General features: G+C 49.1%; 1 protein-coding gene across 1 annotated transcript in view; it reads right to left on the reverse strand.

Annotated features, from left to right (window-relative positions):
* EVA1A (eva-1 homolog A, regulator of programmed cell death) overlaps nt 1-14840 on the reverse strand; it is a 62591-nt gene extending 47751 nt beyond the window's left edge. The window contains exon 1 of the mRNA XM_055123075.1: nt 14635-14840. The gene's annotated coding sequence lies outside the window, so the exon portion shown is untranslated. The remainder of the gene's footprint in view (nt 1-14634) is intronic.
* Between the last annotated feature and the right edge of the window lie 50 nt (nt 14841-14890).

Genomic DNA, 14890 nt, shown 5'->3' on the forward strand with positions numbered 1-14890 from the left:
AGCCCTGAGCATTGCAGAATTAGCAAACAGATTTAGCTAGGGGCTAAGAGAGAGTTCAAACACAGCTGCACATGCCTTGCACTACAGATGCCCTGAGTTCAATCCCCAGCACTTCCAGGTTTGAGCACTAAATCTTGAGGCCCACATTAGTTTTGTAACCCTGGACAAAGTACCACACAAATCCCTGAGCACTGATGAGGAGCTCTGTCCCCAAGAAAACTCATGCTACACATGCACCCATCAAATTGGTCTTCCAGTCTGTCATTTTTATATGGGGGCATGTGACAAATTATTTCCTTCCCTCATGCCTCCTGGTTCCCTCATTATAGCAAAGGCTCCTGATTGGCTTCCCTACATCCATTCTCTCCAACCTAACCTTTACTGTGTTACCAGAATCGTCATTCTAGATCAGAGGTTGGTAAGCTACACGTAGATCACAGGTATTTCCATTCGACTGCTTAGTTTTATCTGTAATGTTTTCATAGAACATAGTTAAGCTTATTCACTTATATATGGCCTGTGGCTGCTTTGGTCTACACTGGTAGAATGCAGAGGCTGGGCAGTGATTGTCTGGCTTATGAAACTTAAAATATTTGCTTTCTGGGGCTAGAGACTAGATCAAGTGGTAGAACACATAATTTGCATATTCAAGACCCTAATTTTAATCACTGGTACCACATGAACCCCCAAGTATCTTGGGTAGACCCCCACAATGCAATAATAATGATAATGATAATAACAATAACAATAGTAATAACTGTCTTTCCCATATAGAAAATGTCTGCCAAGCAGCCCAGGGATGTATCTCAGTGTAGCAACACTTGCTTTGCATATGTGTCACCCTAGATTTGATCCCTGGCCTGGGGGGGGAGAGAGAGAAAGAAAGAAACAGAGAAATGGAGGCTGGAGAGATACACAGCGGGTAGGGCATTTGCCTTGCACGCGGCCAACCCAGGTTCGATTCCCAGCATCCCATATGGTCCCCTGAGCACTGCCAGGAGTAATTTCTGAGTACAGAGCCAGGAGTAACCCTTCTGCATGGCTAGTGTGACCTAAGAGTAAAAAAAAAAAACAAAAAACAAAAATCTGGGGGCAGGAGAGCCAGTAGAGCAGATGAGGAAGTTCCCTTGTATGTTATTGACCCCAGTTCAATTCCCAGCACCACAGAAGGTCCCTGAGCATGGCCAATGGTCACTCCTGAACACAGAGCCAGAAATAACCCCTGAGTACCACTAGGTGTGGCTCCAATCCTCCCAACCCCACCAAAATAAAAAAAAAGTACAAAAAAATTGGCCAACTTGTTCTGGAGCACTCCCCTTGATAGCTCCTGACTTCCTCCAGAAACTTGCCCCTAAGCTGTGGGTAAAGTGTGTTGGCTGGCACCTGCTGGTCTTTGTTGACTCACCTCTCCACCCATGCTTCCCAAACTGTGGCTTAAACGCCATCTCTGAATGGGCCAAGACAACACATTCCCTTCCCCTGGGACGACACTCATTAATTTGCATGTGGAAAACATCAATTCTTTGAGATTCTTAAACATCCCTTGGGGAATTTTCTTGGCGGGAGGGTGCCTTGTTTCAGGGATCCAGGACCCCTCCCAGAGATTCTCAGTCTACCACGTTGGTGATTCAGTGCCAGATCCTGAGGATGTGGGGCCCTAAGGTGCTGGAGTGCACCCAGGTCACACCCAGTGGTGCTTCGGGGTTCTCCGGGATCACAGCCAACAATGCTCAGGGTCACATCCACAACACCCAGGGCATCGTGTTATACTGAGTTGAACAAAGTCCCCATACTACTTCTCTAGCCCCAAATATCCTTTTCTTTATGCGACCTTCCAAGATTGACCCTCATCTTTATGCCAATGGCCAGCCCTTGGGGTTGGAGAGAATACAGGGGTTAAGGGACTTGCCTTGCATATGACACAATCCTTTACCTTTTCAAGTCTTGTACAGTCACCCTCCAGCACAAAGGGAACCTTGAAAGATGTACCATTGACTTTTCCTGGTAACCCAAAGCTCCAGAACAACAACAGCTGTTGCTGCAAGTTGGGGGAGGGGAAGGAAACACCCCCAGGCCTTCCTGCATGGTCTTTCTGATTCTGGGCACCTATCCCTTTGGAAGTGAGTGCCCCATTCATAAAGGCCCTCTGTGGAGGTGTCCGAATTGTTCTGAGACATTTCCAAGAAGAGTAGAAGTTGCCGCTCCAACCAAGGTGAATCCACAGAGTTGGCAGGCAAACCCCGATTCTGAGCCTCAGAGACATCAGTGCCATGAACCAAAGCGAGGTTGAATTTCTTATTTCAGTCATGCTTTAACCTATGCACTAACTACCTTTGTTCTGAACAACAAATGAATCCCATGTGTTAAGACAGAGATTGTCACTGACTGTGGATAAATACATTTTGGAGCCTGTTAGACTATTAATCTATAAGCCTGTAATGAAGCATTCGTAATGAAATGCCAGACTTTCCTCTTAGGAAGAACTGAAATGCCTGTAGCCGAAGCATCAAGTGAAAGTTTGTCGCCCAGCAAACTTTATACTGAACCTTCTGGCTCCTATAAGAGCTCAGAACTTCTGCTCCATCTTCTCCTACAGATTTACTTTCATTTCAACCACCTCTCCTCTGCTTTGAGTACCAGGTGTCACACACAGTTTAAAGCCAGTGCTCGCCCCCTTCCCTCTATGTCCTGAGTCCCTTTTCTTTCAGTCAGGGCTTCCACTGCCCATTGTCCCACCACACTGGTGTTGATAAAGCAGACCCAGGACCTTTCTTCCAGATGTGACATAGAGCCCGAGCACCAGATGCTTTCTCAAACACTGTCTCAAACACAGAATTATCGGATAATGGTTTGTGCATGGATTTGCAAGTCTGTACCGAACAACTCACAATGATACCACTTCCACCCCCACCCCCACCCCCGCTGGGCATTGGGAAAGAAATCTTCTCTATTTCTCCTAATAAAAACTCCGCATCTAAACACCTATCAGAGATTTCTTTGACAATGTCCAGCCACCACATGGAAACTGTCCAGAACACGGAAGGAGTATTTCACGTCTGTTTGGAAAAGGAAAGTGAATGTTGAGATACTTATCTTGACGTTCTTTCTCTCTCTGTCTGTCTGTCTCTGTCTGTCTCTGGCTCTGTCTCTCTCTCTTCCCCTCCTACCTCCCTCCAGCCTCACTTCCCATCCCCCACAGCCAAGTTTCTGCAAAGAACTGCCCATCTGGTATCTCACCTTGCTAACCTGCCAGCTCTTTCTCAATCCACCTCGTCTTTTAAATTCCTCTCTCCACGTCAACAGGAGCTTCCTAGCTCTCAAAGAAAGATCCTTCATTCCCTTTCTTGGGGATCTCCATATCATTTGATGCTGTCGAATCCTCCCTCCTAGAAACTCATTTTCTACATCCCCATTTCTTCCCACCTGTCTGTCTGGCCAGCCCTCTCCCCGCTGCCTGTAGGACCATCTTGGCACAGGTACTAAAACTCAGTCCCCGATTCCCAGCATTCTGGTCTCTTCCTTAAAAGTGTCAGCTCTTAGGCAAGTTATCACCTCTTTGTCTCAGTTTATTCATCCATAAAATCATAGTAACGTTCCCTGGCAGTGGAATTTAATAAAGGGATGAATACCATACCAGAACCCATTTCGAACCACAGTACATACTCAGTGAGCATGAGCCGTTGCAATTCCTCTTCCCACACTCCCTCGACTCCTTGAGCACCTGTAGGATACCATGACTTCATTCCCTCTCGTTACACATTTGTACGCTAGTCTGGAAGATCTTCCTCCTGAACTGTCAACATTTCAAAGCCGTTTTCCCACTGGCCATCTCCTAGAGGCTTCACACTCTGTCTGAGACAGAATCACCATCCTCCTGGAAACACGGCTCCCTCCTCCTCCTCCATCACCTCCTAATGAATAGCCCCACTATTTTTCTTTTCAGTTGCCCAAGCCAAGATCCCAGAGTCATCCTGATTTCTGCCCCTCCCTCCCTCCCCCACTTAATTGGTCACTAAATTGCGTAGATTTTATAGCCAAAGTATTTCTTGAGTCTATGCCAATTCTCTAACCCTATTACTAGAGGCTTACACAGGACCTCATTATTCTCACCTGGATGATAGTAACAATAATGTTAATAAGAGCCCTCATCACGATTATCACGTCAATGATGGAACAACCTCCATCACATATTTTATCACATATAATCCTGACCACTGTCCTTGGCACTCACGAAGGGATTCCCCCATATTAGGATGAGAAGAGAGAGGCTCAGGGACACTTAAGAAAAGAGAATTATAGAATACATCGTGGACTGGGAGTGCAGACTAAAGAGATGAGGTTTCAACCACAAGCCTTTCCCAGTTCCTAAATCAGCGCTTCTCAACCGGTGGCTGTATGGCCTCTGCCAGCCCCCAGAAAAGTCCAAGCAGCCATAGGTGAAAACCTCATAAACTGGGAACCACAGCTTGGGACAAGGAGGCCAACCAGAGGGGCTGCAGGAAGGACATGAGGTGAGTGGTGGGGTCACAGAGAGAGACGCTTGAGAAACACTCTAGAAGCCACAATGGTGTCTGGTGCATTCTTCCCACCACCTGCCTTATTCTTCTCCAGAACTAACTTGATTGCCAAAGAGGTTGACTTTTCCAGTGAAATGTTAACAGATTCTCTCCTCTGTGTGAGAGCCCGAAGGAGTTCCTCCATGCCTCAGAAGAAAAATCCAAATTCTTTAGCCAGGCCCTACTTGATATCAAGTGAGCACATCACTTCACCTATTCCAACCCAAGCACACCTCATCTGCTCCCCTGGCTGTGCCAAGCCTTTTCTCTAGGGTAACGCGTTCCCCTGGGCACCTGGGTGCCTGCACCTTCTTCCAGACACATGCCCTCTGGGTGGTCCTTCCTGCCCACGCTTAATGTAGACCACGTGCCCACGATGATCTCCAGCACTGCGTCTTACATGGTGCGGCGGTCACTGTTCACAGTCTGGCTGCTAGTGACTTAGAAATTAAAAAGAGATGTGGCTGCTTCCAAAGATACTTTTCTGAGCAAGCTGGTGGCAGAAGGCTGTGTGACCTGGTTTCCCATGTCCGTGCTGCATCTCTGCAGCTCTCAGGCAGGAAGAGTATCTTGGTCATCTGTGTGTCCCTAGGGTGCCTGGCACACTGTGGTGTCAGACTCATGAGACAGCTTGAGCCAAACATACACCAAAGACCCCTGAGCTCCCCCTGTGAGAACGTGTGCTGGCCCCCTGGAACGTTCTTCACATTCATGCCTCTCTCTTCTTTGTGTCTTGGTTTGGGAGCCACACCTGGTGGTGCAAAAAGCTTCCTCCTGGCTGTGTGCTCAGTGTCACTCCTGGTGGGGCTTCATGGGATGCTATGGAGTTCTAGGGATAGAGCCCAGGGAGGTCACCTGCAAGACAAGTGTCCCGCCCACTGTACTGACACTCCAGCCCCCACATGGGTCTTTTGCAAATTCTACATGCTCAAGAGATTATTTTCTTGTTTTTCTTTTCTCTTCTTTCCTTTTCTTTTCTTTTTGTTTTTCTTCTCTGTCTTTTTGTTTTGTTTTCATTGTTGGGACACACCTGGCAATGCTCAAAGGTTACTCCTGACTCTGTCTGCACTTAGAAGATATTCCTAGCAGTGCTCAGTGGTCCATATGGAATGCCAGGCGAGCTGCATGCAAGGTAAGTGCCTTACCCGTTGTACTATCACTGCAGCCCCACACAATTTTCTGTATTTCTACCAGGTTCTTGCAGCAGATTCTGCTTTGACAAGCACCAGGGTCTAACCCAGGCAAATCTGTGGGTCAGTCACCTTTGTCCCATGTAACTCATCCCATGGGAGATCAAGGGACCTAAGTGTCATAGTTTAGTGGCAGTGCCTGTCTTGTCCTGACAAGATGAAGGGCTAAAAGGACCAGGTGGCCAGGTGTGTGTGAGGAAGGCAGCTGTAGACAGCACTTTTGATGGGGGGATGGTGGGGGGACTCTCAGAAACCAGATCCTAGTCTGCTCCCCACAGTGACCGATCAACTGTCTGAAAGATACAGGGAAAAAAGTGGGCACCAAGCACAGAAGGAGAGGTTCTCACTAAAGCAGGTGGTTAGTGAAATGTGTTTTCCCCAGCAAGTTTACGGTTATTTCTCTGCTACACTGCATTTCCGCTTTGCCTCACCTTGGAGGCCAAAGTGCAAACTGCCTGGGTGATCAAAGCGGGGTGAGGGGAGGAAGGGAGAGATGCCGAACCCCAGAGCTGAGTTTCTAAACTGCCCAAGGCAAGGTCTCTGACTTCAGACAGGGGAAGAAGGGAAAAAACTGAGAAATGATTGTCCTCTCCCCCAAACCACAGCAGTGTCCACACCCACCCATACACACAGCTGTCCTCTTCATTTTAAACCCCAGAATTTTTTAAAATTGTATTTTGTTCTGGGGGCCACACTGGGCAACGCTCAGAGTTACTTATGGCTCCACACTCAGTAATTACCCCTGATGGTGCCTGGGGAATCATATGGGATGCCTGGAAATCAAACCTGGGTTAGCTACATGCAAGGCAAGTGCCCTACTCACTAAAATATCGCTCAGTCTATTGAACCCCAGATTTTCTAAAAGCATCTTTAACAAGTATGTGGCCATCCTGACACTGGACAGCAAGGAGGCTGGAGCCTGCAGCCTGGGTGGGCTAATGCTTCTACTTCTAAAGGGTGGCTGTGACGATCAATGCAATCAAGATGTGGAAGGCCCTTTACACTGGACCTGGCACTAACCCTCAGCACCGCTATTTTAAGTGGCATGCAGTGCCGCTATATATATACATATATTTATTTTAATCTTGCTTTTGGGGTCATACTCAGCGATGCTCAGGGCTTACTGCTGGCTCTGCACTTGGGAATCACTACTGGTGGTGCTCGGGGGACCACAAGAGATGATGATCAAACCCAGGTCAACCGCATGCAAGGCAGACACCTTCCCCTCTGCCCTACCACTCCAGTCCCAAATGTTGTTATTTTAAGGGACCCCTTCCCTTGAGGGTTGGCTGTGGAGAGAATCATTTTCCTCTGACTCCTGACTGGAGTGGGTCTTACTCCATGCTAATATCTTCTTTGTCACAGCACTAGTCTGCTGTGTTGTGTTTGTTTGTTCATTCCCATCATTTGTTCATTCATTCTGCAGTCCTGGGTTCTCACAATGCAAGGAAAGTGCTCTAGCACAGAGTCACAGGCTGTATTTTGATCTCTCCATTCAGGTGGTGAGCATTTTGGGGGTGAGGGTGCAAACCTCACACTTGGACATTCACTCATCTATCATTTCCTAAGTGCCTCCTAGGAGCCGGGGTGTCGCCAGCAGTGAATAAATGACATAAAGAAGCATCTCTATCAGCTATCCAATAAACAAGCTTATTTTTACATTATTGGTGATAAGCCCCTTGCAAAAGGCTTTGGATTCAGAGAGAACAACTTCAAGCATGAACGTGAGTCCCAGAAAATGGGTCAGTGCTGGAAGCGCTATCCCACATAGAATCTTGTGATCCTCTAACCCACATGGATTCCATGTGAAATAGTTTCTTTTTTCATGTTGTCTCTTGCTTCCCCTCCAACACTCTTCAGTAGGTCCAGAAAAACTTGAACAATTACACGTTCCCCCCACTTTTCTAATCTTGACTTTACTTCTTAGAAAAGACCCGCATGAGGATCTGTTTTCATGAACCCAAAGAAATCCCCAAGAGATTTTTATCTACCACCACAAATGAAAGCCCCTAACAATTCACTTGGGTATTTTAAAGAAACAGTACATAGCCCAAGCAGTGAGCATGGCTTTGCCAGCATCCTCCCCAAGAGCTACACCTTCACCAGGCCTCCATAGGTCTGACCTGTATCTGTGCTTGATGTTGGTATCGTTTGTGCAACTGTTGGCAGGATATGTTCTGCAGCATCAGGAAAGTCTAGGAGAGCCGTAGGACCTGATTCTTAGAGTGGATCTGGATGTGGTTAAGCTCATCCCTCTTCACGAGTGGAACATAAAGAACTGGCTTGAGACTTCTGCCTTGATTGACAGGAATGTATGCCTATCATTTGGAAAGGGCAGGTAGGGCTGGAGAGATAGTACAGCAGATAGGTAAACTTCTTTGCATGCAAGTGACCTGGGTTCGATCCAGTTCAATTAGTGGTCCTCCAGGCCCTCTAAGTGCTTTAATACAGTGCCTTATGCCCAGCCATAGGCTGTATTTTGATCTCTCTACTCAAGTGGTATATCTTAAGCGTCAGGATGTGAATCTCATACTTGATGTTCAGTCCTTTATCATTTACTAAGTGCCTCCTAGAAGTCAGGGTGTCACTCATAGTGAATAAATGATTAAATGTAGCACTGTCATCCCATTGTTCATCGATTTGCTCAAGCGGGCACCAGTAATACCTCTATGTGAGACTCGTTATTACTGTTTTTGGCATATCGAATACACCACAGGTAGCTTGCCAGGCTGTGCCGTGTGGGCAGGATACTCTCAGTAGCTTGCCAGGCTCTCTGAGAGGGACGAAGGAATGGAAGTGCATGCAAGTCAAATGCCCTACCCACTCTACTATAGCTCCAGTCCAAATGATTAAATTACATAACTTGAATAAGCACCTCTATCATATTCTCTGTGATCCTTGAGCACAGTCAGGTGTGCGCCCCCTAAGAAATCCTGGAAAAGGCATGTCAGTTGAGGTCAGTTTTGCAGGATGTTTCGAGTGCCTCCAAAGAATTGCATGATAGAATCAAGCCACGTGATGCTCAGAGGTCAAGCGTACTGCTGCATTTCATAACTTCCAAACAGTCACAGTAGCCACAGCAGACGCCCGCCAACATGAGGCCTGGCACACAGAACAATGTGGAGAAGAAAGTTCAGTACCACCTATCCAAATGGGCCCGATCTACGATGCTACTAGCAGAAGGTAAGCTCTTCTTCTCTCCTGCACCCCCATTTCCTGCACCTTCCACCCCTCATGTTCCAACCTCTCAGCCCACCACACCGCCATCACTGCAGCTTCCTGCCCTGGCAAGTGGAACTACACAGACATTTTAAACTTTCACTGTCTTTCAGGCTGTGCCTATCACGTAGCTCCTGCTTTTACTATGTGTGCATGCTATTTTAGGTTTTATGTGTCATTTGGTATGATTTGGGAGGAGACGTTTTGGCTCTGGGCACACCCCAAAAAATTAGCCTATAAATTCATGATCGTGGCGCCTTGGCTTTACCTCATGCCAGCTTATAAAAAGTTTTAGGGGGGATCATTCTGCTTCTAGATAGCTGTACTGGACGATTCGTACAGACGCTGGCCTAAAGGTGAGGTTCATAAGCCCAGACTCAGGAGGGGCCTTCCACAAGGTTCATCAGCCAGGACTTTTGAGAAACAAAACAACCGCCCACAACCACGAGCTCAGCTTTGTTTTTGACTGTGGTTTCTTTGCTTACTGGAGACAGGGTCCCTCCCCTGTCCCTGGGCTCTGCTCCCACTACCCTGGGAGGAAGCCAGTCAGCAGAGACAGGAGACAGAGATGTGATTCTAGGAGGTCAGCACTTCACAGAGGAACAGACTGATGAATGATTGAAAAGTCTAATCACCTCCCCAGAACCCCGCGCCCCTCCCCCCGCTCCCCACCACCTATGCATTTACCAGCCCCTTCTTGCTTTATACCATGAATGAGCAGTTTCCAGCTGGTGACACCCGTGGTTAACAGTCCCTATCCTGTTCCTTCCTTACCAAGCTCCTACTTCTCCATTAAGGCCAAATTCAAACCCCTCACTCCTCTGAAGATTGTCCATGCTTCTCTAGCAGAAACTTCTCTAGAAGAATCCAAGGCTGGATTTCTTCAAACTTCTAGTTCTCAGTTCAGGGCTCTTAGTTCACAGAAATACACACTGATGCCCTCAAGATCCCAGAACTACTTTAATCTGGTCTAATCCAGTCCAAATGACCCTTACAAGAGTCCACAGGGTCAAACCACCACAGTCTACTTCACGGAATAGTCTGAGACCTAAAAGGGGAAATGGGTCTCTAGAACCTGAAACTTCAGCTGGGCTCTGGCTGTAGTTGATCATTTAAAAGCTGCAACCCAAGATGGCAAAAACCAGGTTTCATATGGAGGCCAGAAAACCTGGCGCCAGGCCTGACCTGCTCCCAGTCCATGGGCAAGTTTATCTTTTGGACCAGACTATAAAAGCCTCCATTCAAAAAAGAAAATGCCCGCAAAGCTGCCCCAGTCTCTGGAGGATCTGACTTTCAATCCATCCACCACCGGGGTACTCTGTTTCTCAGATAAATAGCTGGTGATCCAGGAGGGGTGCAGGAAGCAGATGAGTTTGGCTGCTACCGGGGAAGGCGCTGCCATGGAGATCTGAAGGATCTTGGATATGGTGGAGAGGGAAGTTATCTCTCTGCTGCTTCTTTAAACCAGTCTTTCTTGAGCAGTTCTGAAATGTAACCACAAGGCTTTGGACACACCAGGTAACCCCCCCCTCACTAAAACTTTAGGGGGGAAGGAGGGAAATGAGCAAATTCTGGGGAACACAACTATGGGGGTAGCTTATTGAAGAAGCCAGAGAACACAAATGAAAGTGTTGTACAGGAAAAAAGTCTGAGTAGGCAGAGATGGGGCAGAGAACAAGGAGCTTGCCTTGCAGGGGCCGACCCTGGTGAAAGTCCCAGCATGGCATATAATCCCCTGAGCACCACCATTCATGAATGATCTCTGTGCACAGAGCCAGGTGCAAGCCCTGAGCACAGTTGTGTGTGCTCCCTGCCAAAAAAGAAAAAAAAGTCAAAAGTCAAAAGAAAATGTAAAAGAAAGTAGTGTGACCTGCTCCCAGCCCATCAGGCCTGCAGAGTGTGTAAGTGGCTACAGAATAAGCAAGGATAGGGTACAGATTCTGCAGCCAGGCTGCACTCAGAAATATGAGTGTCCATGGTGATGTGGTTAGTTAAATCCTAATATCTAGCGTCACATTCACAATTCACATAAGGTCATCCAATAACTAGTTCCAGACCTGGTTATTCAAAACCTGGTACAGATTATTCCATTCTCTTAATAAATTTACCCTTTACCCAAGAATAATAGAGATTAGGGCCAGGAAGATCACTCCACGGCTAGGAAGCTGGCCTCACATTCTGAGGGGAAGAGGAATTGGGATAGAGAAGGATCCCTAAGTAAATGATGGTTGGAGGGCTCACTCGGGATGGGAAATGCGTGCTGAAAGTAAACTATGGACCAAACATGATGGCCTCTTACTACCTGTATTGCAAACCTTAACACCCAAAAGGAGAGAGAGAGTAAAAGGGAATGTGCCTGCCCAGAAGTGGGGGGTGGGGAGACAGTGGGAACATTGGTGGTGGTGAATAGGCACTGTGGAGCGATGGGTGTTCAATCATTGTATGACTGAAATGTAATCACAAAAGTTTGTAAGTCTGTAACTGTATCTCATGGTGATTCATTAAAAAATATTTTTTAAAAAAAGAAAAACAGTTTTCCCCTTTAATGTGCAACTATTCCTCACAGGATACTCTGCCCCTCAAGGATCAGTGCAGGAGTACCCGCTGATGGAGTTCACACATCCACCATTCATCTACACACAAACATCCATGTGCTGTGTGTACACCGCCAAGGGCAGGTGATTGATAAAGGTGAGGTTAGAATCACTCTGAGCCGGAGTCTGCACCTCTCTTCCCAGACTCTCATTATCCAAGAGTTGGTGCCCTTACAGCACCATTGCCATGAAGATCCTTGGTCCTGGCCTGGTACCATGATAGGAGGCTTATCCAAATGGTCATTCCCTATGTGCCTGGTGGCAGAGGAAGACAGAAAGGAATGGAACTTGGAACAACAATGGCCCAGTCTTAGATCACAGATGTGTCAGTGGAAAATCCAGAGGAGTCCGGCTGTCATGAACATCCAGTCAGCCTGAGCTGGCTCGGACTAGCACTTTCTACAGGCACAGGAGTCCGGGGAGTCCTGGCTCTGCCATTCAGTATGACATTGGGCAAACGGTTTAGCCTCTCTGATTCTTTGTCTGGAAACCAGGGAAATAACAGAACCAACTTCAAAGGGCCGTTACGAGGCTTCACCCTGAAACGCTCAACCTGAAGTTCAAGTCTGTTGGCACAGAGTTGGCTCTCAGTATTAAGATGAGCAATTACCATCCCATTAGTTAGTCACACTAATCTGCAGAGAAGCAGGCATTCTTCCTGTTTTAACAATATAGTTTTAAGAAATGGAGTTAGCTCGTTCAAGGTCACAAAGTTATTAAGCGCCTGGTACAAGCACTGTGGAACTGCAGGGCAGCAAACTTAGCTACCAGGCTGGGCGCAGTCTGTGGGAGGTTTTGGGCACACAGAGATGGGTGGGGGAGTGAATACGGGTGATCCATCCTGGGTAAATAAATGCTGCAAAAGACAGACTGAGAGGAAAAGAAGGGGGAGGAGCTGGGGGCCCTTAGATCTCTCTGCAGAAACAAAAGACTGCTTACCCCCGGAAGAACCTTGTGCATTAATCTCAAAGAATGACAAAGAATTTGCCAGGCCAGCCAAGGCAAAGGGGTATTCCCCGAAGTCAAGATGTGGAGTATCAACGCAATAGTGAATGCGGTGGTCAGGGCAGGCCACTGGAGGGAGAGACACAGAATGAGGCCGGAAGATAAATGGAGACCAGTCATGTCTATTCCGCAAGATCGTGATTGCAAACTCGCACATGCAAAGGACCATGTGCAACCTTCAGGGCTCGTAAAGCATGTAGCTTCCCATTCCTCATGAGAGCTTGCGGGGAACCAATCGGAAACTGACACTACAGCAGCACTGCCCAAGGAGACTGAATACATGGGCCTGGTGCGTTCCACCGATGGCTCAAACTTGAACGTGGCTCCAACACAAGCTGTGGCACCCTTGTCAGAGTGTAATTAAATAAGAGTCCTGGCACTGGAGTGAGGGGAGGATAGGGGACAGGGGCTGAGACAATCAAACCAACTGGAGCTGATAAGAGGATGAGCGCTGGGAATAATAGCATGCTTCATGAGCTGATACATTCTACCGTGGGCTGGTAACCTCAGCTCTATTTAAGATTTGGGCTACTTCCTTGTCAAAGGCTGAGCTGTGCACCTTGGGAAAGCTGAGCAGTCTCTCTGGCCACTGAGTAGCAGATGATTAGCTTCCTGTCTACTCCCCAACCCCAACCAAAAATGTTTCTAGACAGTGCTGTCACTTAGGGGGCAAGTGGAAATTCAGGCAGTGGAGAACCACTGCCACGTTACAGAGGACCAAATTTGTAAAGGAAGTCCCAGAAAGGTCTCAGCTGAGATTCACCTGCTGGTGGGTCTTGTACACAGGACCTCAGCTCTGAGCCACTGTGCTCTAGTGCTTTCTGAAGTGAGAACTTCTTCCTCCAAAAACAAGCAAGTCAGGAAAGATGGTACAACAGGTAGGGCGCTTGCCTTGCACCTTGCAGACCTGTCCAATCCCCTGCATCCCATATGGTCTCCTGGGCACTGCCAGGAGTAATTTCTGAGTGTAGAGCCAAGAGTATGCCCCGAGCCTCCTCAGGTGTGGCCCCCAAACAAATAAAAACAAAAAAGTGAGTCTTTGGGGGCGAAGGTTAAGGCAGCCTATGGGAGCTGAATTATAGACGCAGCCAGGCAAAGACGGAAAACAAGGAAAAATGAAGTGAAACAGCCTCACTTTTGGCCCTGGACTCTGAGGCGAATAGGTACTAAGTACAGAAAAGTTTGAAGAAATAAAAAAGTATAAGGTAAAAGGTAAGAAAGCTTGCTCCTCCCAGCCGCACCCACCCACCCCGAATGCGCGCGTGCGCATACCCTGGACAGAAGCACGCCCCCGCAGATGTGAAAGCGGAGTGTGTGCTCCAAACCCGACGGCACGGACACCAAGGCCGCCCCCTGTCAGTGCTGTGGTCCCGGACTTCACCTCTTAGCATCTCCTTTGGCCCATTTGTTCAACGTCAATCAATGAATTAATTAACGGGTGGCGACTGCTGGAGTCTGAAGCGGAAATTCTGCCCCCGTCACCCTGGCCACGCGCGCGGACCGCTTTCTCCCGGGGCAGCCCCGGGCGCTGAGCGCGAGACCCCCGGGGCCCCAGCCCCTCTCGGCTGACAGAGCGTCCCCGGCGAGTCTTTAGAGGGCGCCAACACCCTTCCCCTCCGCGACAAGCCACTCTGATCACAGTTTCTGGGGTCCCTCGAGCGCGCGGCGAGCAGGGACGCGAGAGCGGGGACGAGGGCTTTCGGGGACCCCCGCGCCCGTCCCCGCGGCCCGCACAGCCTCCTCCAAGCGGAGAGAAGCGCCGAAATTTGCCAAGGAACAAACCTCGGAAGTCGGACTGCGGCGGCAAGGCGCGGAGCGTTGCCGTCCTGGGGGGCTGGGGGTGGGAGAAAGAAGTTGGGGAGCAGGGAAGCAACAGGAACTTTAGAGAAAGATGAGGCCAGCGGGGGATCGCGGAGTAGCTGCGCTTCTCGGGGCACCCCCCACCCCCCAGCACCTGGGCAGCGATCAGGAACAAAGCGGCGCTGCCAGGTCGGGGGGTCCCGGGCCTGGCGAGGAGCGCGCGCTCCGGGGAGCTGGGTGAGCCCCGCTGGAGCACCGGGCGCCGCTTACCTGGGCGGGGGCGCGCACTTCCGGAGGGACCCCGAGGCCGGACCGGGCGCCACCAGGGGAAGAAGCGCTGCGGGGCAGCCGCCCGGAGCGCGGGGTCCAGCGTCGGAGTCACGGGCGGCCGCGCCGGGCCCCGCAGACGCCGGAGGAGCCCGAGCGAGCGGGAGGAAAAGGTTGTCTCATTTCCTTCGGCCCCCACCCCCTCCACCCCGCGCCTCCGGACCTGCCCTCCCCGCGCCCGCCCCTTCCCCAGCCTGAC

Source organism: Sorex araneus, chromosome X (assembly GCF_027595985.1).
Source record: "Sorex araneus isolate mSorAra2 chromosome X, mSorAra2.pri, whole genome shotgun sequence".
NCBI lineage: Eukaryota > Metazoa > Chordata > Mammalia > Eulipotyphla > Soricidae > Sorex > Sorex araneus.